Here is a 22,990-nt window from a genome sequence, read left to right as displayed (position 1 = left end):
CTATTTTAATCTAATTAACTTATTTTTAGCATAATTTGAGCAAGAAGCTGGTTAAATTTTTTTTTCAAGCAGAATCATTGTGTCTGTGACATCTGCTATCTACTGAAGATAGCATTGTGATTACCATGTTAAAAATTCACCAAGACTTAGGCTGTCAGCAATTTACAGTCAAGAGGGACAAGTAACCAGGCAGACACACAAAAACAAAGAAGACCATGACCACAATGTCTGAATTATAAGTGTTGAATTATATGGCCTATTAGTGAAATCTTAAGTCTACCCCCCCCATAAGCTTACCTGATCCATGGACACATTTTATGAGCTCCAACCAGTGCCCTAGCCCACGTGCCACCATATACTGATGTCTTCTACATCTGGCACTGAGTCATTGCATACCATCATGATTGTAAACATTACCTGAGTTACCAGTAGTGGAATCATAAGCTTAGCCTACCCCCCCCCACCAACACACAAACCGTAAGCTTACCTGATCCAGGCGCCTATTTCATGAGTTCCGACCAGTACCCTAGCACCATACTGCAATGTCTTCTCTATCTGGCACTGAGTCATTGCATGCCATTGATGATGTAAGCTTACAAAATATTATGATTACATTGCATGGGCCTAAGTCACTCTACTGAAATGGAATCTTTCACTCAAACACACATTTTGGGTCATAAACTCACCTTAGCACTGGTATATTAGTAGCAAATGTTGCAGTTCTCTTCAATTTTAGCCTTTAATTACATAAATTCAGTCAATGCACTTCTTCGGTGAATCCAAACACGAATTAGGCACAGGGCTAACTTGCTCAATCAAAAGTTGAGACTCACACACACAGCTCCATTCAGATCTCACACCACCAAATCAGAGTCCCATAGAGATATGTGCTAAATTTGCCTTAAGAAAACGTCATTTTTTCTTCACAGGAGCAACTCAGTTTTAGCGACAGCTATGATGGTTGAAATCAGCCCTTGCCTGATCCCTCTGGCTGGGAAAAAATATAGGTTGACCGTCATTATTTTTTACGACTGGCCCTCAAAGTCTACGATGTCTGGGAATTTCCTATTTTTCAGGCAAAACCATGCCGGTGTTTCTGTAAAGAAAAGGCTGCTTAAAATCATTAAAAGTTATTCGATCTCTCCCATCTGTGGTACACTTGCAGGAATTAATATTACTAATCATGACCAATCCAAATTTGGCTAAAATTATGCAAATTTCTGCTCATTTTAATGCTTAAATTCAGAATCAATGGGTTTTTCTGAGTAGTGAAATTCAAGGGCGCACAACCATATATACTATTTGGTGGTGTGAAATCTGAATGATGCAACATGTTTCTGATTATCCTTAATTTCAGACTATTTTAATCTAATTAACTTATTTTTAGCATAATTTGAGCAAGAAGCTGGTTAAATTTTTTTTTTAAGCAGAATCATTGTGTCTGTGACATCTGCTATCTACTGAAGATAGCATTGTGATTACCATGTTAAAAATTCACCAAGACTTAGGCTGTCAGCAATTTACAGTCAAGAGGGACAAGTAACCAGGCAGACACACAAAAACAAAGAAGACCATGACCACAATGTCTGAATTATAAGTGTTGAATTATATGGCCTATTAGTGAAATCTTAAGTCTACCCCCCCCATAAGCTTACCTGATCCATGGACACATTTTATGAGCTCCAACCAGTGCCCTAGCCCACGTGCCACCATATACTGATGTCTTCTACATCTGGCACTGAGTCATTGCATACCATCATGATTGTAAACATTACCTGAGTTACCAGTAGTGGAATCATAAGCTTAGCCTACCCCCCCCCCCCCCCAACACACAAACCGTAAGCTTACCTGATCCAGGCGCCTATTTCATGAGTTCCGACCAGTACCCTAGCACCATACTGCAATGTCTTCTCTATCTGGCACTGAGTCATTGCATGCCATTGATGATGTAAGCTTACAAAATATTATGATTACATTGCATGGGCCTAAGTCACTCTACTGAAATGGAATCTTTCACTCAAACACACATTTTGGGTCATAAACTCACCTTAGCACTGGTATATTAGTAGCAAATGTTGCAGTTCTCTTCAATTTTAGCCTTTAATTACATAAATTCAGTCAATGCACTTCTCGGTGAATCCAAACACGAATTAGGCACAGGGCTAACTTGCTCAATCAAAAGTTGAGACTCACACACACAGCTCCATTCATGATGCAACATGTTTCTGATTATCCTTAATTTCAGACTATTTTAATCTAATTAACTTATTTTTAGCATAATTTGAGCAAGAAGCTGGTTAAATTTTTTTTTCAAGCAGAATCATTGTGTCAGTGACATCTGCTATCTACTGAAGATAGCATTGTGATTACCATGTTAAAAATTCACCAAGACTCTCAGCAATTTACAGTCAAGAGGGACAAGTAACCAGGCAGACACACAAAAACAAAGAAGACCATGACCACAATGTCTGAATTATAAGTGTTGAATTATATGGCCTATTAGTGAAATCTTAAGTCTACCCCCCCCATAAGCTTACCTGATCCATGGACACATTTTATGAGCTCCAACCAGTGCCCTAGCCCACGTGCCACCATATACTGATGTCTTCTACATCTGGCACTGAGTCATTGCATACCATCATGATTGTAAACATTACCTGAGTTACCAGTAGTGGAATCATGCTTAGCCTACCCCCCCACCAACACACAAACCGTAAGCTTACCTGATCCAGGCGCCTATTTCATGAGTTCCGACCAGTAAAATATTATGATTACATGGGCCTAAGCATCCTAAGAAAAGGCTCATAAACTCACCTTAGCACTGGTATATTAGTAGCAAATGTTGCAGTTCTCTTCAATTTTAGCCTTTAATTACATAAATTCAGTCAATGCACTTCTTGTGAATCCAAACACGTGGGCACTTGCAAATTAATATTACTAATCATGACCAATCCAAATTTGGCTAAAATTATGCAAATTTCTGCTCATTTTAATGCTTAAATTCAGAATCAATGGGTTTTTCTGAGTAGTGAAATTCAAGGCACAAACCATATATACTATTTGGTGGTGTGAAATCTGAATGATGCAACATGTTTCTGATTATCCTTAATTTCAGACTATTTTAATCTAATTAACTTATTTTTAGCATAATTTGAGCAAGAAGCTGGTTAAATTTTTTTTCAAGCAGAATCATTGTGTCTGTGACATCTGCTATCTACTGAAGATAGCATTGTGATTACCATGTTAAAAATTCACCAAGACTTAGGCTGTCAGCAATTTACAGTCAAGAGGGACAAGTAACCAGGCAGACACACAAAAACAAAGAAGACCATGACCACAATGTCTGAATTATAAGTGTTGAATTATATGGCCTATTAGTGAAATCTTAAGTCTACCCCCCCCCCCCCCCATAAGCTTACCTGATCCATGGACACATTTTATGAGCTCCAACCAGTGCCCTAGCCCACGTGCCACCATATACTGATGTCTTCTACATCTGGCACTGAGTCATTGCATACCATCATGATTGTAAACATTACCTGAGTTACCAGTAGTGGAATCATAAGCTTAGCCTACCCCCCCCCCCACCAACACACAAACCGTAAGCTTACCTGATCCAGGCGCCTATTTCATGAGTTCCGACCAGTACCCTAGCACCATACTGCAATGTCTTCTCTATCTGGCACTGAGTCATTGCATGCCATTGATGATGTAAGCTTACAAAATATTATGATTACATTGCATGGGCCTAAGTCACTCTACTGAAATGGAATCTTTCACTCAAACACACATTTTGGGTCATAAACTCACCTTAGCACTGGTATATTAGTAGCAAATGTTGCAGTTCTCTTCAATTTTAGCCTTTAATTACATAAATTCAGTCAATGCACTTCTTCGGTGAATCCAAACACGAATTAGGCACAGGGCTAACTTGCTCAATCAAAAGTTGAGACTCACACACACAGCTCCATTCAGATCTCACACCACCAAATCAGAGTCCCATAGAGATATGTGCTAAATTTGCCTTAAGAAAACGTCATTTTTTCTTCACAGGAGCAACTCAGTTTTAGCGGCAGCGATGATGGTTGTAAGCAGCCCTTGCCGGAGGCCTCTGGCTGGGAAAAAATATAGGTTGACCGTCATTATTTTTTACGACTGGCCCTCAAAGTCTACGATGTCTGGGAATTTCCTATTTTTCAGGCAAAACCATGCCGGTGTTTCTGTAAAGAAAAGGCTGCTTAAAATCATTAAAAGTTATTCGATCTCTCCCATCTGTGGTACACTTGCAGGAATTAATATTACTAATCATGACCAATCCAAATTTGGCTAAAATTATGCAAATTTCTGCTCATTTTAATGCTTAAATTCAGAATCAATGGGTTTTTCTGAGTAGTGAAATTCAAGGGCGCACACCCATATATACTATTTGGTGGTGTGAAATCTGAATGATGCAACATGTTTCTGATTATCCTTAATTTCAGACTATTTTAATCTAATTAACTTATTTTTAGCATAATTTGAGCAAGAAGCTGGTTAAATTTTTTTTCAAGCAGAATCATTGTGTCTGTGACATCTGCTATCTACTGAAGATAGCATTGTGATTACCATGTTAAAAATTCACCAAGACTTAGGCTGTCAGCAATTTACAGTCAAGAGGGACAAGTAACCAGGCAGACACACAAAAACAAAGAAGACCATGACCACAATGTCTGAATTATAAGTGTTGAATTATATGGCCTATTAGTGAAATCTTAAGTCTACCCCCCCCATAAGCTTACCTGATCCATGGACACATTTTATGAGCTCCAACCAGTGCCCTAGCCCACGTGCCACCATATACTGATGTCTTCTACATCTGGCACTGAGTCATTGCATACCATCATGATTGTAAACATTACCTGAGTTACCAGTAGTGGAATCATAAGCTTAGCCTACCCCCCCACCAACACACAAACCGTAAGCTTACCTGATCCAGGCGCCTATTTCATGAGTTCCGACCAGTACCCTAGCACCATACTGCAATGTCTTCTCTATCTGGCACTGAGTCATTGCATGCCATTGATGATGTAAGCTTACAAAATATTATGATTACATTGCATGGGCCTAAGTCACTCTACTGAAATGGAATCTTTCACTCACACACACATTTTGGGTCATAAACTCACCTTAGCACTGGTATATTAGTAGCAAATGTTGCAGTTCTCTTCAATTTTAGCCTTTAATTACATAAATTCAGTCAATGCACTTCTTCGGTGAATCCAAACACGAATTAGGCACAGGGCTAACTTGCTCAATCAAAAGTTGAGACTCACACACACAGCTCCATTCATGATGCAACATGTTTCTGATTATCCTTAATTTCAGACTATTTTAATCTAATTAACTTATTTTTAGCATAATTTGAGCAAGAAGCTGGTTAAATTTTTTTTTTTCAAGCAGAATCATTGTGTCTGTGACATCTGCTATCTACTGAAGATAGCATTGTGATTACCATGTTAAAAATTCACCAAGACTTAGGCTGTCAGCAATTTACAGTCAAGAGGGACAAGTAACCAGGCAGACACACAAAAACAAAGAAGACCATGACCACAATGTCTGAATTATAAGTGTTGAATTATATGGCCTATTAGTGAAATCTTAAGTCTACCCCCCCCATAAGCTTACCTGATCCATGGACACATTTTATGAGCTCCAACCAGTGCCCTAGCCCACGTGCCACCATATACTGATGTCTTCTACATCTGGCACTGAGTCATTGCATACCATCATGATTGTAAACATTACCTGAGTTACCAGTAGTGGAATCATAAGCTTAGCCTACCCCCCCACCAACACACAACCCGTAAGCTTACCTGATCCAGGCGCCTATTTCATGAGTTCCGACCAGTACCCTAGCACCATACTGCAATGTCTTCTCTATCTGGCACTGAGTCATTGCATGCCATTGATGATGTAAGCTTACAAAATATTATGATTACATTGCATGGGCCTAAGTCACTCTACTGAAATGGAATCTTTCACTCAAACACACATTTTGGGTCATAAACTCACCTTAGCACTGGTATATTAGTAGCAAATGTTGCAGTTCTCTTCAATTTTAGCCTTTAATTACATAAATTCAGTCAATGCACTTCTTCGGTGAATCCAAACACGAATTAGGCACAGGGCTAACTTGCTCAATCAAAAGTTGAGACTCACACACACAGCTCCATTCAGATCTCACACCACCAAATCAGAGTCCCATAGAGATATGTGCTAAATTTGCCTTAAGAAAACGTCATTTTTTCTTCACAGGAGCAACTCAGTTTTAAGCGACAGCTATGATGGTTGAAATCAGCCCTTGCCTGATCCCTCTGGCTGGGAAAAAATATAGGTTGACCGTCATTATTTTTTACGACTGGCCCTCAAAGTCTACGATGTCTGGGAATTTCCTATTTTTCAGGCAAAACCATGCCGGTGTTTCTGTAAAGAAAAGGCTGCTTAAAATCATTAAAAGTTATTCGATCTCTCCCATCTGTGGTACACTTGCAGGAATTAATATTACTAATCATGACCAATCCAAATTTGGCTAAAATTATGCAAATTTCTGCTCATTTTAATGCTTAAATTCAGAATCAATGGGTTTTTCTGAGTAGTGAAATTCAAGGGCGCACAACCATATATACTATTTGGTGGTGTGAAATCTGAATGATGCAACATGTTTCTGATTATCCTTAATTTCAGACTATTTTAATCTAATTAACTTATTTTTAGCATAATTTGAGCAAGAAGCTGGTTAAATTTTTTTTTTTTTTTTTAATCATTGTGTCTGTGACATCTGCTATCTACTGAAGATAGCATTGTGATTACCATGTTAAAATTCACCAAGACTTAGGCTGTCAGCAATTTACAGTCAAGAGGGACAAGTAACCAGGCAGACACACAAAAACAAAGAAGACCATGACCACAATGTCTGAATTATAAGTGTTGAATTATATGGCCTATTAGTGAAATCTTAAGTCTACCCCCCCCATAAGCTTACCTGATCCATGGACACATTTTATGAGCTCCAACCAGTGCCCTAGCCCACGTGCCACCATATACTGATGTCTTCTACATCTGGCACTGAGTCATTGCATACCATCATGATTGTAAACATTACCTGAACCAGTAGTGGAATCATAAGCTTAGCCTACCCCCCCCCAACACACAAACCGTAAGCTTACCTGATCCAGGCGCCTATTTCATGAGTTCCGACCAGTACCCTAGCACCATACTGCAATGTCTTCTCTATCTGGCACTGAGTCATTGCATGCCATTGATGATGTAAGCTTACAAAATATTATGATTACATTGCATGGGCCTAAGTCACTCTACTGAAATGGAATCTTTCACTCAAACACACATTTTGGGTCATAAACTCACCTTAGCACTGGTATATTAGTAGCAAATGTTGCAGTTCTCTTCAATTTTAGCCTTTAATTACATAAATTCAGTCAATGCACTTCTTCGGTGAATCCAAACACGAATTAGGCACAGGGCTAACTTGCTCAATCAAAAGTTGAGACTCACACACACAGCTCCATTCATGATGCAACATGTTTCTGATTATCCTTAATTTCAGACTATTTTAATCTAATTAACTTATTTTTAGCATAATTTGAGCAAGAAGCTGGTTAAATTTTTTTTCAAGCAGAATCATTGTGTCTGTGACATCTGCTATCTACTGAAGATAGCATTGTGATTACCATGTTAAAATTCACCAAGACTTAGGCTGTCAGCAATTTACAGTCAAGAGGGACAAGTAACCAGGCAGACACACAAAAACAAAGAAGACCATGACCACAATGTCTGAATTATAAGTGTTGAATTATATGGCCTATTAGTGAAATCTTAAGTCTACCCCCCCCATAAGCTTACCTGATCCATGGACACATTTTATGAGCTCCAACCAGTGCCCTAGCCCACGTGCCACCATATACTGATGTCTTCTACATCTGGCACTGAGTCATTGCATACCATCATGATTGTAAACATTACCTGAGTTACCAGTAGTGGAATCATAAGCTTAGCCTACCCCCCCACCAACACACAAACCGTAAGCTTACCTGATCCAGGCGCCTATTTCATGAGTTCCGACCAGTACCCTAGCACCATACTGCAATGTCTTCTCTATCTGGCACTGAGTCATTGCATGCCATTGATGATGTAAGCTTACAAAATATTATGATTACATTGCATGGGCCTAAGTCACTCTACTAAATGGAATCTTTCACTCAAACACACATTTTGGGTCATAAACTCACCTTAGCACTGGTATATTAGTAGCAAATGTTGCAGTTCTCTTCAATTTTAGCCTTTAATTACATAAATTCAGTCAATGCACTTCTTCGGTGAATCCAAACACGAATTAGGCACAGGGCTAACTTGCTCAATCAAAAGTTGAGACTCACACACACAGCTCCATTCAGATCTCACACCACCAAATCAGAGTCCCATAGAGATATGTGCTAAATTTGCCTTAAGAAAACGCCATTTTTTCTTCACAGGAGCAACTCAGTTTTAAGCGACAGCTATGATGGTTGAAATCAGCCCTTGCCTGATCCCTCTGGCTGGGAAAAAATATAGGTTGACCGTCATTATTTTTTACGACTGGCCCTCAAAGTCTCGATGTCTGGGAATTTCCTATTTTTCAGGCAAAACCATGCCGGTGTTTCTGTAAAGAAAAGGCTGCTTAAAATCATTAAAAGTTATTCGATCTCTCCCATCTGTGGTACACTTGCAGGAATTAATATTACTAATCATGACCAATCCAAATTTGGCTAAAATTATGCAAATTTCTGCTCATTTTAATGCTTAAATTCAGAATCAATGGGTTTTTCTGAGTAGTGAAATTCAAGGGCGCACAACCATATATACTATTTGGTGGTGTGAAATCTGAATGATGCAACATGTTTCTGATTATCCTTAATTTCAGACTATTTTAATCTAATTAACTTATTTTTAGCATAATTTGAGCAAGAAGCTGGTTAAATTTTTTTTCAAGCAGAATCATTGTGTCTGTGACATCTGCTATCTACTGAAGATAGCATTGTGATTACCATGTTAAAAAATCACCAAGACTTAGGCTGTCAGCAATTTACAGTCAAGAGGGACAAGTAACCAGGCAGACACACAAAAACAAAGAAGACCATGACCACAATGTCTGAATTATAAGTGTTGAATTATATGGCCTATTAGTGAAATCTTAAGTCTACCCCCCCCATAAGCTTACCTGATCCATGGACACATTTTATGAGCTCCAACCAGTGCCCTAGCCCACGTGCCACCATATACTGATGTCTTCTACATCTGGCACTGAGTCATTGCATACCATCATGATTGTAAACATTACCTGAGTTACCAGTAGTGGAATCATAAGCTTAGCCTACCCCCCCCACCAACACACAAACCGTAAGCTTACCTGATCCAGGCGCCTATTTCATGAGTTCCGACCAGTACCCTAGCACCATACTGCAATGTCTTCTCTATCTGGCACTGAGTCATTGCATGCCATTGATGATGTAAGCTTACAAAATATTATGATTACATTGCATGGGCCTAAGTCACTCTACGAAATGGAATCTTTCACTCAAACACACATTTTGGGTCATAAACTCACCTTAGCACTGGTATATTAGTAGCAAATGTTGCAGTTCTCTTCAATTTTAGCCTTTAATTACATAAATTCAGTCAATGCACTTCTTCGGTGAATCCAAACACGAATTAGGCACAGGGCTAACTTGCTCAATCAAAAGTTGAGACTCACACACACAGCTCCATTCATGATGCAACATGTTTCTGATTATCCTTAATTTCAGACTATTTTAATCTAATTAACTTATTTTTAGCATAATTTGAGCAAGAAGCTGGTTAAATTTTTTTTTCAAGCAGAATCATTGTGTCTGTGACATCTGCTATCTACTGAAGATAGCATTGTGATTACCATGTTAAAAATTCACCAAGACTTAGGCTGTCAGCAATTTACAGTCAAGAGGGACAAGTAACCAGGCAGACACACAAAAACAAAGAAGACCATGACCACAATGTCTGAATTATAAGTGTTGAATTATATGGCCTATTAGTGAAATCTTAAGTCTACCCCCCCCATAAGCTTACCTGATCCATGGACACATTTTATGAGCTCCAACCAGTGCCCTAGCCCACGTGCCACCATATACTGATGTCTTCTACATCTGGCACTGAGTCATTGCATACCATCATGATTGTAAACATTACCTGAGTTACCAGTAGTGGAATCATAAGCTTAGCCTACCCCCCCCCACCAACACACAAACCGTAAGCTTACCTGATCCAGGCGCCTATTTCATGAGTTCCGACCAGTACCCTAGCACCATACTGCAATGTCTTCTCTATCTGGCACTGAGTCATTGCATGCCATTGATGATGTAAGCTTACAAAATATTATGATTACATTGCATGGGCCTAAGTCACTCTACTTTGGAATCTTTCACTCAAACACACATTTTGGGTCATAAACTCACCTTAGCACTGGTATATTAGTAGCAAATGTTGCAGTTCTCTTCAATTTTAGCCTTTAATTACATAAATTCAGTCAATGCACTTCTTCGGTGAATCCAAACACGAATTAGGCACAGGGATAACTTGCTCAATCAAAAGTTGAGACTCACACACACAGCTCCATTCATGATGCAACATGTTTCTGATTATCCTTAATTTCAGACTATTTTAATCTAATTAACTTATTTTTAGCATAATTTGAGCAAGAAGCTGGTTAAATTTTTTTTTCAAGCAGAATCATTGTGTCTGTGACATCTGCTATCTACTGAAGATAGCATTGTGATTACCATGTTAAAAATTCACCAAGACTTAGGCTGTCAGCAATTTACAGTCAAGAGGGACAAGTAACCAGGCAGACACACAAAACAAAGAAGACCATGACCACAATGTCTGAATTATAAGTGTTGAATTATATGGCCTATTAGTGAAATCTTAAGTCTACCCCCCCCATAAGCTTACCTGATCCATGGACACATTTTATGAGCTCCAACCAGTGCCCTAGCCCACGTGCCACCATATACTGATGTCTTCTACATCTGGCACTGAGTCATTGCATACCATCATGATTGTAAACATTACCTGAGTTACCAGTAGTGGAATCATAAGCTTAGCCTACCCCCCCCCACCAACACACAAACCGTAAGCTTACCTGATCCAGGCGCCTATTTCATGAGTTCCGACCAGTACCCTAGCACCATACTGCAATGTCTTCTCTATCTGGCACTGAGTCATTGCATGCCATTGATGATGTAAGCTTACAAAATATTATGATTACATTGCATGGGCCTAAGTCACTCTATGAAATGGAATCTTTCACTCAAACACACATTTTGGGTCATAAACTCACCTTAGCACTGGTATATTAGTAGCAAATGTTGCAGTTCTCTTCAATTTTAGCCTTTAATTACATAAATTCAGTCAATGCACTTCTTCGGTGAATCCAAACACGAATTAGGCACAGGGCTAACTTGCTCAATCAAAAGTTGAGACTCACACACACAGCTCCATTCATGATGCAACATGTTTCTGATTATCCTTAATTTCAGACTATTTTAATCTAATTAACTTATTTTTAGCATAATTTGAGCAAGAAGCTGGTTAAATTTTTTTTTTCAAGCAGAATCATTGTGTCTGTGACATCTGCTATCTACTGAAGATAGCATTGTGATTACCATGTTAAAAATTCACCAAGACTTAGGCTGTCAGCAATTTACAGTCAAGAGGGACAAGTAACCAGGCAGACACACAAAAACAAAGAAGACCATGACCACAATGTCTGAATTATAAGTGTTGAATTATATGGCCTATTAGTGAAATCTTAAGTCTACCCCCCCCATAAGCTTACCTGATCCATGGACACATTTTATGAGCTCCAACCAGTGCCCTAGCCCACGTGCCACCATATACTGATGTCTTCTACATCTGGCACTGAGTCATTGCATACCATCATGATTGTAAACATTACCTGAGTTACCAGTAGTGGAATCATAAGCTTAGCCTACCCCCCCCACCAACACACAAACCGTAAGCTTACCTGATCCAGGCGCCTATTTCATGAGTTCCGACCAGTACCCTAGCACCATACTGCAATGTCTTCTCTATCTGGCACTGAGTCATTGCATGCCATTGATGATGTAAGCTTACAAAATATTATGATTACATTGCATGGGCCTAAGTCACTTTACGAAATGGAATCTTTCACTCAAACACACATTTTGGGTCATAAACTCACCTTAGCACTGGTATATTAGTAGCAAATGTTGCAGTTCTCTTCAATTTTAGCCTTTAATTACATAAATTCAGTCAATGCACTTCTTCGGTGAATCCAAACACGAATTAGGCACAGGGCTAACTTGCTCAATCAAAAGTTGAGACTCACACACACAGCTCCATTCAGATCTCACACCACCAAATCAGAGTCCCATAGAGATATGTGCTAAATTTGCCTTAAGAAAACGCTATTTTTTCTTCACAGGAGCAACTTAGTTTTAAGCGACAGCTATGATGGTTGAAATCAGCCCTTACCTGATACCTCTGGCTGGGAAAAAATATAGGTTGACCGTCATTATTTTTTACGACTGGCCCTCAAAGTCTACGATGTCTGGGAATTTCCTATTTTTCAGGCAAAACCATGCCGGTGTTTCTGTAAAGAAAAGGCTGCTTAAAATCATTAAAAGTTATTCGATCTCTCCCATCTGTGGTACACTTGCAGGAATTAATATTACTAATCATGACCAATCCAAATTTGGCTAAAATTATGCAAATTTCTGCTCATTTTAATGCTTAAATTCAGAATCAATGGGTTTTTCTGAGTAGTGAAATTCAAGGGCGCACAACCATATATACTATTTGGTGGTGTGAAATCTGAATGATGCAACATGTTTCTGATTATCCTTAATTTCAGACTATTTTAATCTAATTAACTTATTTTTAGCATAATTTGAGCAAGAAGCTGGTTAAATTTTTTTTTTCAAGCAGAATCATTGTGTCTGTGACATCTGCTATCTACTGAAGATAGCATTGTGATTACCATGTTAAAAATTCACCAAGACTTAGGCTGTCAGCAATTTACAGTCAAGAGGGACAAGTAACCAGGCAGACACACAAAAACAAAGAAGACCATGACCACAATGTCTGAATTATAAGTGTTGAATTATATGGCCTATTAGTGAAATCTTAAGTCTACCCCCCCCCCATAAGCTTACCTGATCCATGGACACATTTTATGAGCTCCAACCAGTGCCCTAGCCCACGTGCCACCATATACTGATGTCTTCTACATCTGGCACTGAGTCATTGCATACCATCATGATTGTAAACATTACCTGAGTTACCAGTAGTGGAATCATAAGCTTAGCCTACCCCCCCACCAACACACAAACCGTAAGCTTACCTGATCCAGGCGCCTATTTCATGAGTTCCGACCAGTACCCTAGCACCATACTGCAATGTCTTCTCTATCTGGCACTGAGTCATTGCATGCCATTGATGATGTAAGCTTACAAAATATTATGATTACATTGCATGGGCCTAAGTCACTCTACCAAATGGAATCTTTCACTCAAACACACATTTTGGGTCATAAACTCACCTTAGCACTGGTATATTAGTAGCAAATGTTGCAGTTCTCTTCAATTTTAGCCTTTAATTACATAAATTCAGTCAATGCACTTCTTCGGTGAATCCAAACACGAATTAGGCACAGGGCTAACTTGCTCAATCAAAAGTTGAGACTCACACACACAGCTCCATTCATGATGCAACATGTTTCTGATTATCCTTAATTTCAGACTATTTTAATCTAATTAACTTATTTTTAGCATAATTTGAGCAAGAAGCTGGTTAAATTTTTTTTTCAAGCAGAATCATTGTGTCTGTGACATCTGCTATCTACTGAAGATAGCATTGTGATTACCATGTTAAAAATTCACCAAGACTTAGGCTGTCAGCAATTTACAGTCAAGAGGGACAAGTAACCAGGCAGACACACAAAAACAAAGAAGACCATGACCACAATGTCTGAATTATAAGTGTTGAATTATATGGCCTATTAGTGAAATCTTAAGTCTACCCCCCCCATAAGCTTACCTGATCCATGGACACATTTTATGAGCTCCAACCAGTGCCCTAGCCCACGTGCCACCATATACTGATGTCTTCTACATCTGGCACTGAGTCATTGCATACCATCATGATTGTAAACATTACCTGAGTTACCAGTAGTGGAATCATAAGCTTAGCCTACCCCCCCACCAACACACAAACCGTAAGCTTACCTGATCCAGGCGCCTATTTCATGAGTTCCGACCAGTACCCTAGCACCATACTGCAATGTCTTCTCTATCTGGCACTGAGTCATTGCATGCCATTGATGATGTAAGCTTACAAAATATTATGATTACATTGCATGGGCCTAAGTCACGCTAGGAAATGGAATCTTTCACTCAAACACACATTTTGGGTCATAAACTCACCTTAGCACTGGTATATTAGTAGCAAATGTTGCAGTTCTCTTCAATTTTAGCCTTTAATTACATAAATTCAGTCAATGCACTTCTTCGGTGAATCCAAACACGAATTAGGCACAGGGCTAACTTGCTCAATCAAAAGTTGAGACTCACACACACAGCTCCATTCATGATGCAACATGTTTCTGATTATCCTTAATTTCAGACTATTTTAATCTAATTAACTTATTTTTAGCATAATTTGAGCAAGAAGCTGGTTAAATTTTTTTTTTATTTATATCATTGTGTTCTGTGACATCTGCTATCTACTGAAGATAGCATTGTGATTACCATGTTAAAAATTCACCAAGACTTAGGCTGTCAGCAATTTACAGTCAAGAGGGACAAGTAACCAGGCAGACACACAAAAACAAAGAAGACCATGACCACAATGTCTGAATTATAAGTGTTGAATTATATGGCCTATTAGTGAAATCTTAAGTCTACCCCCCCCCCATAAGCTTACCTGATCCATGGACACATTTTATGAGCTCCAACCAGTGCCCTAGCCCACGTGCCACCATATACTGATGTCTTCTACATCTGGCACTGAGTCATTGCATACCATCATGATTGTAAACATTACCTGAGTTACCAGTAGTGGAATCATAAGCTTAGCCTACCCCCCCACCAACACACAAACCGTAAGCTTACCTGATCCAGGCGCCTATTTCATGAGTTCCGACCAGTACCCTAGCACCATACTGCAATGTCTTCTCTATCTGGCACTGAGTCATTGCATGCCATTGATGATGTAAGCTTACAAAATATTATGATTACATTGCATGGGCCTAAGTCACTCTACTTAAATGGAATCTTTCACTCAAACACACATTTTGGGTCATAAACTCACCTTAGCACTGGTATATTAGTAGCAAATGTTGCAGTTCTCTTCAATTTTAGCCTTTAATTACATAAATTCAGTCAATGCACTTCTTCGGTGAATCCAAACACGAATTAGGCACAGGGCTAACTTGCTCAATCAAAAGTTGAGACTCACACACACAGCTCCATTCAGATCTCACACCACCAAATCAGAGTCCCATAGAGATATGTGCTAAATTTGCCTTAAGAAAACGTCATCATTTTTCTTCACAGGAGCAACTCAGTTTTAAGCGACAGCTATGATGGTTGAAATCAGCCCTTGCCTGATCCCTCTGGCGGGGAAAAAATATAGGTTGACCGTCATTATTTTTTACGACTGGCCCTCAAAGTCTACGATGTCTGGGAATTTCCTATTTTTCAGGCAAAACCATGCCGGTGTTTCTGTAAAGAAAAGGCTGCTTAAAATCATTAAAAGTTATTCGATCTCTCCCATCTGTGGTACACTTGCAGGAATTAATATTACTAATCATGACCAATCCAAATTTGGCTAAAATTATGCAAATTTCTGCTCATTTTAATGCTTAAATTCAGAATCAATGGGTTTTTCTGAGTAGTGAAATTCAAGGGCGCACAACCATATATACTATTTGGTGGTGTGAAATCTGAAGTCTTTTATAGTCGACATCATTATAATTGTTTCTATTATGGACACTTCTCAGGTACCGGTAACTTTTTTTGCAGTGAAATCTTTCCTGCGTAAACAGATAATTCCTTTTTGTGGCCATATGCGTACCTAACGCTGATCCGGCATTAGATCGCGCTTGTATGCCAGCGCCTTTGGTACGCACTAAAATATCCATGTACGCAATTGACTGCGCATGGTGTCGCAGAAAAAATGCATTTTTGACCAATTTTGGTCAATTTCCGTAAACGAGGTCCGTACTCCCAATTTTTTTTTGGCGATTTTACAGAGCTTTTTCTTTTTCATAACATATATAAAATTAAAAAATTTCGCTCGACAATTTTTTTTTATACAACGCAAAAGGTGGTATATTTTGGGCAAATTGCTGATTTTGCCATTGAAGTGTACAGAGATTTTTGGAAATGTACACCTCTTTTAAAACGGCTGTAGCTCAAAAGTGAGGTCCGGCACCCCCTGTTTTTTCCTGAATTTTTATCTGCACATATTAACGTACAAAATATGTCAATTTAAAAAAAATTGGTCGATAGGTTTAGTAACGACGGTAAAACCTTAAATTGATCTTTAAAATGACTTTGTCCTGAAATGCGCGTGAAGCGCGCGAAAATTTTGACTTTCATTGCTTAGAGGGGCGCAGAATCGATGCTAAATTGGCCAATTCAGTGCCCCCTAAGAGTGGCTCCCAGGGCACATGCCCCCACCTATGCCTCAAAAAGTTACAGGCCAGTCGGGCTTGACCTTAAAAAGTTACCGGCCAGCCGGGTCGGCAACTAGATGCACGGTCAGAAAAGTTACCGCCAGGCCAAAAGTTACAGGCCAATGGCGGCTGACCGCCCTATTTCAACGCTGCTGCCCGCCCGTCTTTATGCCACTGAAAATTGAGGGCAACATCCGGGCACATACTCAAGATTTTTAATACGTAAGACTTGTTTATCAGGGGGCGTAGCCAGCTTTCTTGGTCAGGGGGGCAAAATATAAATTTCGTGGCAAACTGACAAAAAAAATGGTTGCATCATTTTGACCCGGTATTATCAGTGGGATACATACATATTCCCTTTTTTTGTAGCGACTGTAGAATACATGTAAAGTCTTTGATATTCCCAAAAGGCTTTTATGCGATATCGGTAATGAGCAAAAAATGTATTTTACACTATTTTTAGCCATAATCGGGGTAAAAATAGGCTTTATTGGTACATATGCGCGCGTAGCCCACAAAAAATTTGTATGCTCTTGTTCTTTTGGTATTTTCTTGTTTAAAACTTTTTTGACCCCCCTCCTTTAGTAACCAAAACTTTTTGGTCCCCCCCTTTGTGCAACTCAAAACTTTTTGTGTCCCCCCACACTTTGCCCAGTCCCCCCACCAAAGTATTTATGAACGGTCCCTTAGTTGCAATTATCCCAGAAAATTCTTGATTTGTTTTTACAGAGTCTTGAATTGTCGATGTTTTTGATCAAAAAACATCACTCGGTGTATTTTGAAACTCGAGGCATTAACTCTTCTCAAATTAGCCCCAAATCATAATTTATTATATGCACGTGTAGCAAACACCAATGGGAATAATTGGACGTTGTTTGCGGAGCCTAAATTTGGTTTGATTTTATTTCACAATAATTCTAAGGTGAGAATTTTGACCTGACATTTACTTTTTGGATTTCAAATTTAAATTTATTGATATACATATTTTGAATAAATAAAGAGTACGCTTACCTTTCTGCAACACTTCCCGGTATCATTAAGCATCTGCTGATAACCAACATTTTAGCTGAAAACAGTCCCTTCCTATCATTTTTGAACAAAATATGGTTCAAAAGTCCGTACGCTGCGTGTATAAACTAGCACAGCGAGATAACGAACAGAGCTATTTACGGTGGGGTATCTATTGTAAGCTATTAGGGCAGGCCTATAGTATATCAGGAGGGTGAAAGTGCATAGGAACAATGCCGGAAACTACGTCACGCGATTGTTCGACCTAGGCTACATCATTTTTAACCCTTCCGTTTCCGTTAATACAGCTTTAGTCTCCTCCACCTTCGCAACACGGTACGTGGAATGTCTGGAATCACACTGACGGCGGAGGAGAATACTAGCTGGTCAGACAGTTTAATTTTATCAAGCATATAATACCTGAACAATCACCGTCATTTGATCGATTTACTACAGAATATAATTGATTATTCAAAATATAATTTTAATATTGTAAACCTGTTAACTTGTATATTTGTGTACTAAAGTATAAGGACACGTGAATAAAATCATGTCGAAGACAAAATGGCCGCTAATCCGCCTATTGTCTAGACCTAGGATACATATTTCAACAGAGGGCAGCAGTCTAGGATGCCTATCCCTTTGTCTATTATTCCTGAGTATATCTTCCCGCAAGTGACAAGATGTGTCAAGCAGGGCGGTATATTCAAACGCTATTGTCTGGATCATTGAGTATCGATTGAGCACGTATACATGCAGCACGGATGTGTGTGGTCCTCCCCAGGTTTTGACATAAATTACAAATGACTTCGTGAATGACCCAGCGTTTTCATTTTATTATTACTAAATTAATCGTCGTTTATCACGAGTGCTAAGAGTTGTACCAGTTCAATTCATCAAAATTAATTTGTATTAAATGAAAAACAAACAGACAAGTAGAGTCATATGTCTTTCTATGACCGTATTCCTACCAAAATCAAAATCAAAATGATTTTCAATACACTAGAAACGTGTTGATATGTATATCTTCGAAAATCGCCGAATGTTAACCACAGTCACCGTGGCGCAGCATAGGCATCTTTAGCATTCAGTGAAATTGGCAGTGGTTCGAACCCCGGTGAAAATTTTAGTATTTTTATTCTTTTTACTAATGCGCTGTGCCGTTTTACAAACACGCCCCTGAATGAAACTCATGGGCATGTACCCTTAAGCTTAAATACAATATCCAGAGTATGCACAATGGGCAAGTGGACTACGCGGTAGTCTATGCCCTACACCTATATCCATTTCAAATTGAAGTGCCCCCCGGGCATCAGGTATAAAGCGCAGTAGAAAGTGGAGACAATGTACAGACGAAATTCTTCAGGATTTGAAGAACCTTCATACATAATATACATCATTAGCCCTCATACAGAGAGACTATACAACACATTTATCTAACGTACCGTACCTCATAGAGCGGGAGTAATTTGACAAAACTTATTGAAGCATCTATGACAATTTTGACTTAACTGAAATACCCTTCCCAACAATGGGAGGGAGGGTGGGATTTTTGGTCCTGTCTGATCGAATGGAGAAACACAAGAAACCTATGGCCACGACAAAGGAATGGAAAACAGAACTCAAGACCTGATTGGTTGTATACCACCAGGGGCGTAGCCAGCTTTCTTGGTCAGGGGGGGGGGCAAAATAAAATTTTTGGGGACAGAAGAAAAAATTGCAGTTGCATCATACAATACATAGAGACTGTATGTCTTCGAGCTTCCCGAAAAGGGCCTTATTGGGATGATGTGTGCGTGTAGCGCGAAAAAAATGGTATTTTACACTATTTTCGCCCATTATCCGGCTAAAAAAAGGGCTTTACTGTTACAATGTTCGCGCGTAGCGCGGAAAAATTTGTATTTTACACTATTTTGGCCCTGAATTTTGCTAGAAAAGGGGCTCCTTGCCCTTTTTCTTTTCCTTTGCCCTCCTGATTTTCTTTAATTTTTTGTCAGAGGGGCACTTTTTCTTTGTTTGTCAGGGGGGCACTCTGCCCCCCCTGCCCCCCCCCCTCCCGCTGGCTACGCTACTGTATACCACTAAAGTGACAGCTGAGTGGTCAAAAATTGGGCTTTTTGCTAAACAACAATAACAACCATAAACATGATAAACTATGACCTGAATCAATAGCTTGAAAGCTTGAAGGTAGGCCAGAAACTCTGAAGTGTGCTTGAGTGGACTCAAGACCTAGTGGAAATTGAGGGATAAGCATATACCGTAAAATGGGGTAACTTTGGGCACTTTTCAGAGTTTTTTAACCACTGCTTCCAAACAAATCCCATTACATTTCTAATTATCTCTTTTTTTATGACATTAGGGTTCCCTTCTACACCTTGAAGTTGAAAAAGATTTTTAAAATTTTTGTAAGGGTGCCCTAGGGGTTAAAAAATAGCCTGACCAAAGTTACCCCACATTTGGGGCAACTTTGGTCAGAGTATTACATTCCATAAAGGAAAAAAAAAAAAAAAAAAATGACCTTCGCTGTATATGGGCAAGTTGTTATTTTTTGTGACATTTGGCCCCTTGGAAAATTAATCAAGCACACATCCTTGCTCATAAATTTTGATTTTGATTTTTTCTGAAAAAAATGTAAAAAAATGTTCATTTTTGGTCAAAAATCCCGAGTTTTTCGTAAATTTCGAGGAAATTGGACATGAGGGACTATTATTTCTTCCAAATATATTTCTTAACAAATTGATATCAAATATGACTAAAAACAATATTGCTGTCCAAAAATATGACCATTTAAAAAATATATTTGACCGACCAAAGTTACCCCGCTGACCGAAGTTACCCCATTTTACGGTAGCGGTTTCATCAAATGAAATATACTTCATCAACGCTAATATCAGCAGTAGATAGCTAGTACTAGTAGCTTACATATAAAGAACCAGATAGTTCATCAACACCGACATAAAAATTATACATAAGCCTAGCTGATTTGTTACTGATAATCGACGAAACCAAAAACCAAAACGCGCTTATAATGGTTTAAAAACATTTGTGTGTTTGCTGGGGATGTTTCGTGACAGGTATTTATTTTTGCTATAATTATTATCTGTGCATGGAAATTTTAGACTTGATTTCAAGACATTTCTATTTGGAAGTTAGCATCATTACTGGAAATTTAATGAACAAAAACGCTTTCCACCACAAGATAAGACTCTATACACTGGAGATTGCAATATCATTTTCATCATAATATGCCCTACAAGTAAAACTGCAGAATATTAATTAATTAATTAATTAATTAATAATTAATTAATTAATTAATTAATTAATTAATTAATTAATTAATTAATTAATTAATTAATTAATTAATTAATTAATTAATTAATTAATTAATTAATTAATTAATTGATTGATTGATTGATTAATTGATTAATTGATTAATTGATTAATTGATTAATTGATTAATTGATTATTAATTAATTTAATAATTAATTAATTAACAATCAATCAAACAATTTTTAGACCTACCATGCACCCGGTAAACAAACATTGCTCAGCTGATTAAATGAATAGAGCCACAGGTGTATATGTAGGCTACCATTGCACCTGTACTACCGCATTCATGACATTCCATTCTCTGTCGGCGTCCGGTCGCTTCACCAAAGTGAAACTTAATTTATATTCGTGTTATTGCGCGCACACAAAAAAGTGCTTCGACTAAAACTGGGATTGTGGGTGAGCATTGAATTAAAGTCATTATTACCCAACTGGTTAGTATCGCAGTAAAAAGTGTAAAAAGGATCTTTTATTTTTATTTTTATTTATCTATCAATTTGCTTATTTCTTTGTAAACTTTTTGTTCACATTAGCATTGCGCCGCGCAGACGATACGGCGTAATTTGGCAGCAACCATTTCATAAAGTTAAAATTTACGAATCGGCTGCCTGGCCTGTGATGGTAAAAGTGTCTTTCGTGTTTGCTATTTTTTGGTCTAAATTGTTGTAGAATATTAGCAAATCAAGACATAATCAAGAGAAGTCGTAGGCTGGACAATGTAGAAGATGTGGTACAAAACGTAAGTATTATAAATTTGTCTTTTATCGTTTCAAATGTGCAAATTAGCCTAATGACAATGTCACTTGTTGAGGCAGGAAGATACCCGAGACCGAGCGAGGGCCTACGCTAGGGTGAATGCATATGTCCTGCATGGTTGACAATGACTTGCCAAAATAAACATTTTAGTTAATTGATTTAAAATTTGCTTTATAGACCAGCGGTAGTCATGCAGCCTATAGTATGGGGCAAAGACAAATTTTTGTCTCATATGAAGTCCGGGTAGGCCTATGTAGTAGAGCCGTAAGCATGATAAGAAGTTAAGATTGATAAATTCTGAGCTGTTGAAATGATTAATCTTATTCAACTGGCAAAAACGTGTATTTTTTTAAAACCAGAGGTATAACAATTCATCGGTCGAATAGATATAGGCCTAGTTCGCGCTACAATATCACGATAATTATGCCTAATTAATGTAGCACGACTCGATATGCCTCTCACAATGTTTGCGTCTAGCGTCTGTTATAAATTTTGTGTTCTGCATTCCTTATACAAACCGAAGCCTGTACGACCAAAAAATTGATAAAAGACGCGAAGTTTTGTAAGTGCAAAGTCGTGTAACCTAGGCCTAAATAATTTGTTTGATTGGCGTAACCCGACCTACCCTAAAATTAGGCCCGACCTTAGACTTTTAAAAAAAAAATTTGCCAAAAAAAATTAATTAATTAATTAAAAAAAAAGGAAATACAAATTTTATTTAAAAAAAAAGAAGAAGAAAAAAGATCCAAGGCTTTTATCAAACGCAATTTACAGCTTGCATTGGTAACTTTTTATCACAAAGAATGTCCTTGAATATAGGCCTACTAAAAAAATCCCTACCTACCTACCCTATTTTTTTAATGTTACGCCAATCAAACAATTTTTTAGGCCCTTCTAAAAATGTCTCTCAACTAAAGTAGGGATATTATTTTCCAAAGTGCGTTCAGAAATTAAAAGAAGACAATTATTGAATAGAGGGCATTTTTTTCTTTATTTCAGCTGGACCTACTATTTGCAAAAGCTTTGCAATTTGATAAATTGAAATTCACAATGCAGTTTGATTAGGGGAAAGCTATTCCAGAGGGAGGGAGTATGTAAATTAAATGG

Source organism: Amphiura filiformis, chromosome 17 (assembly GCF_039555335.1).
Source record: "Amphiura filiformis chromosome 17, Afil_fr2py, whole genome shotgun sequence".
NCBI lineage: Eukaryota > Metazoa > Echinodermata > Ophiuroidea > Amphilepidida > Amphiuridae > Amphiura > Amphiura filiformis.
This window is presented reverse-complemented; position numbering follows the sequence as displayed.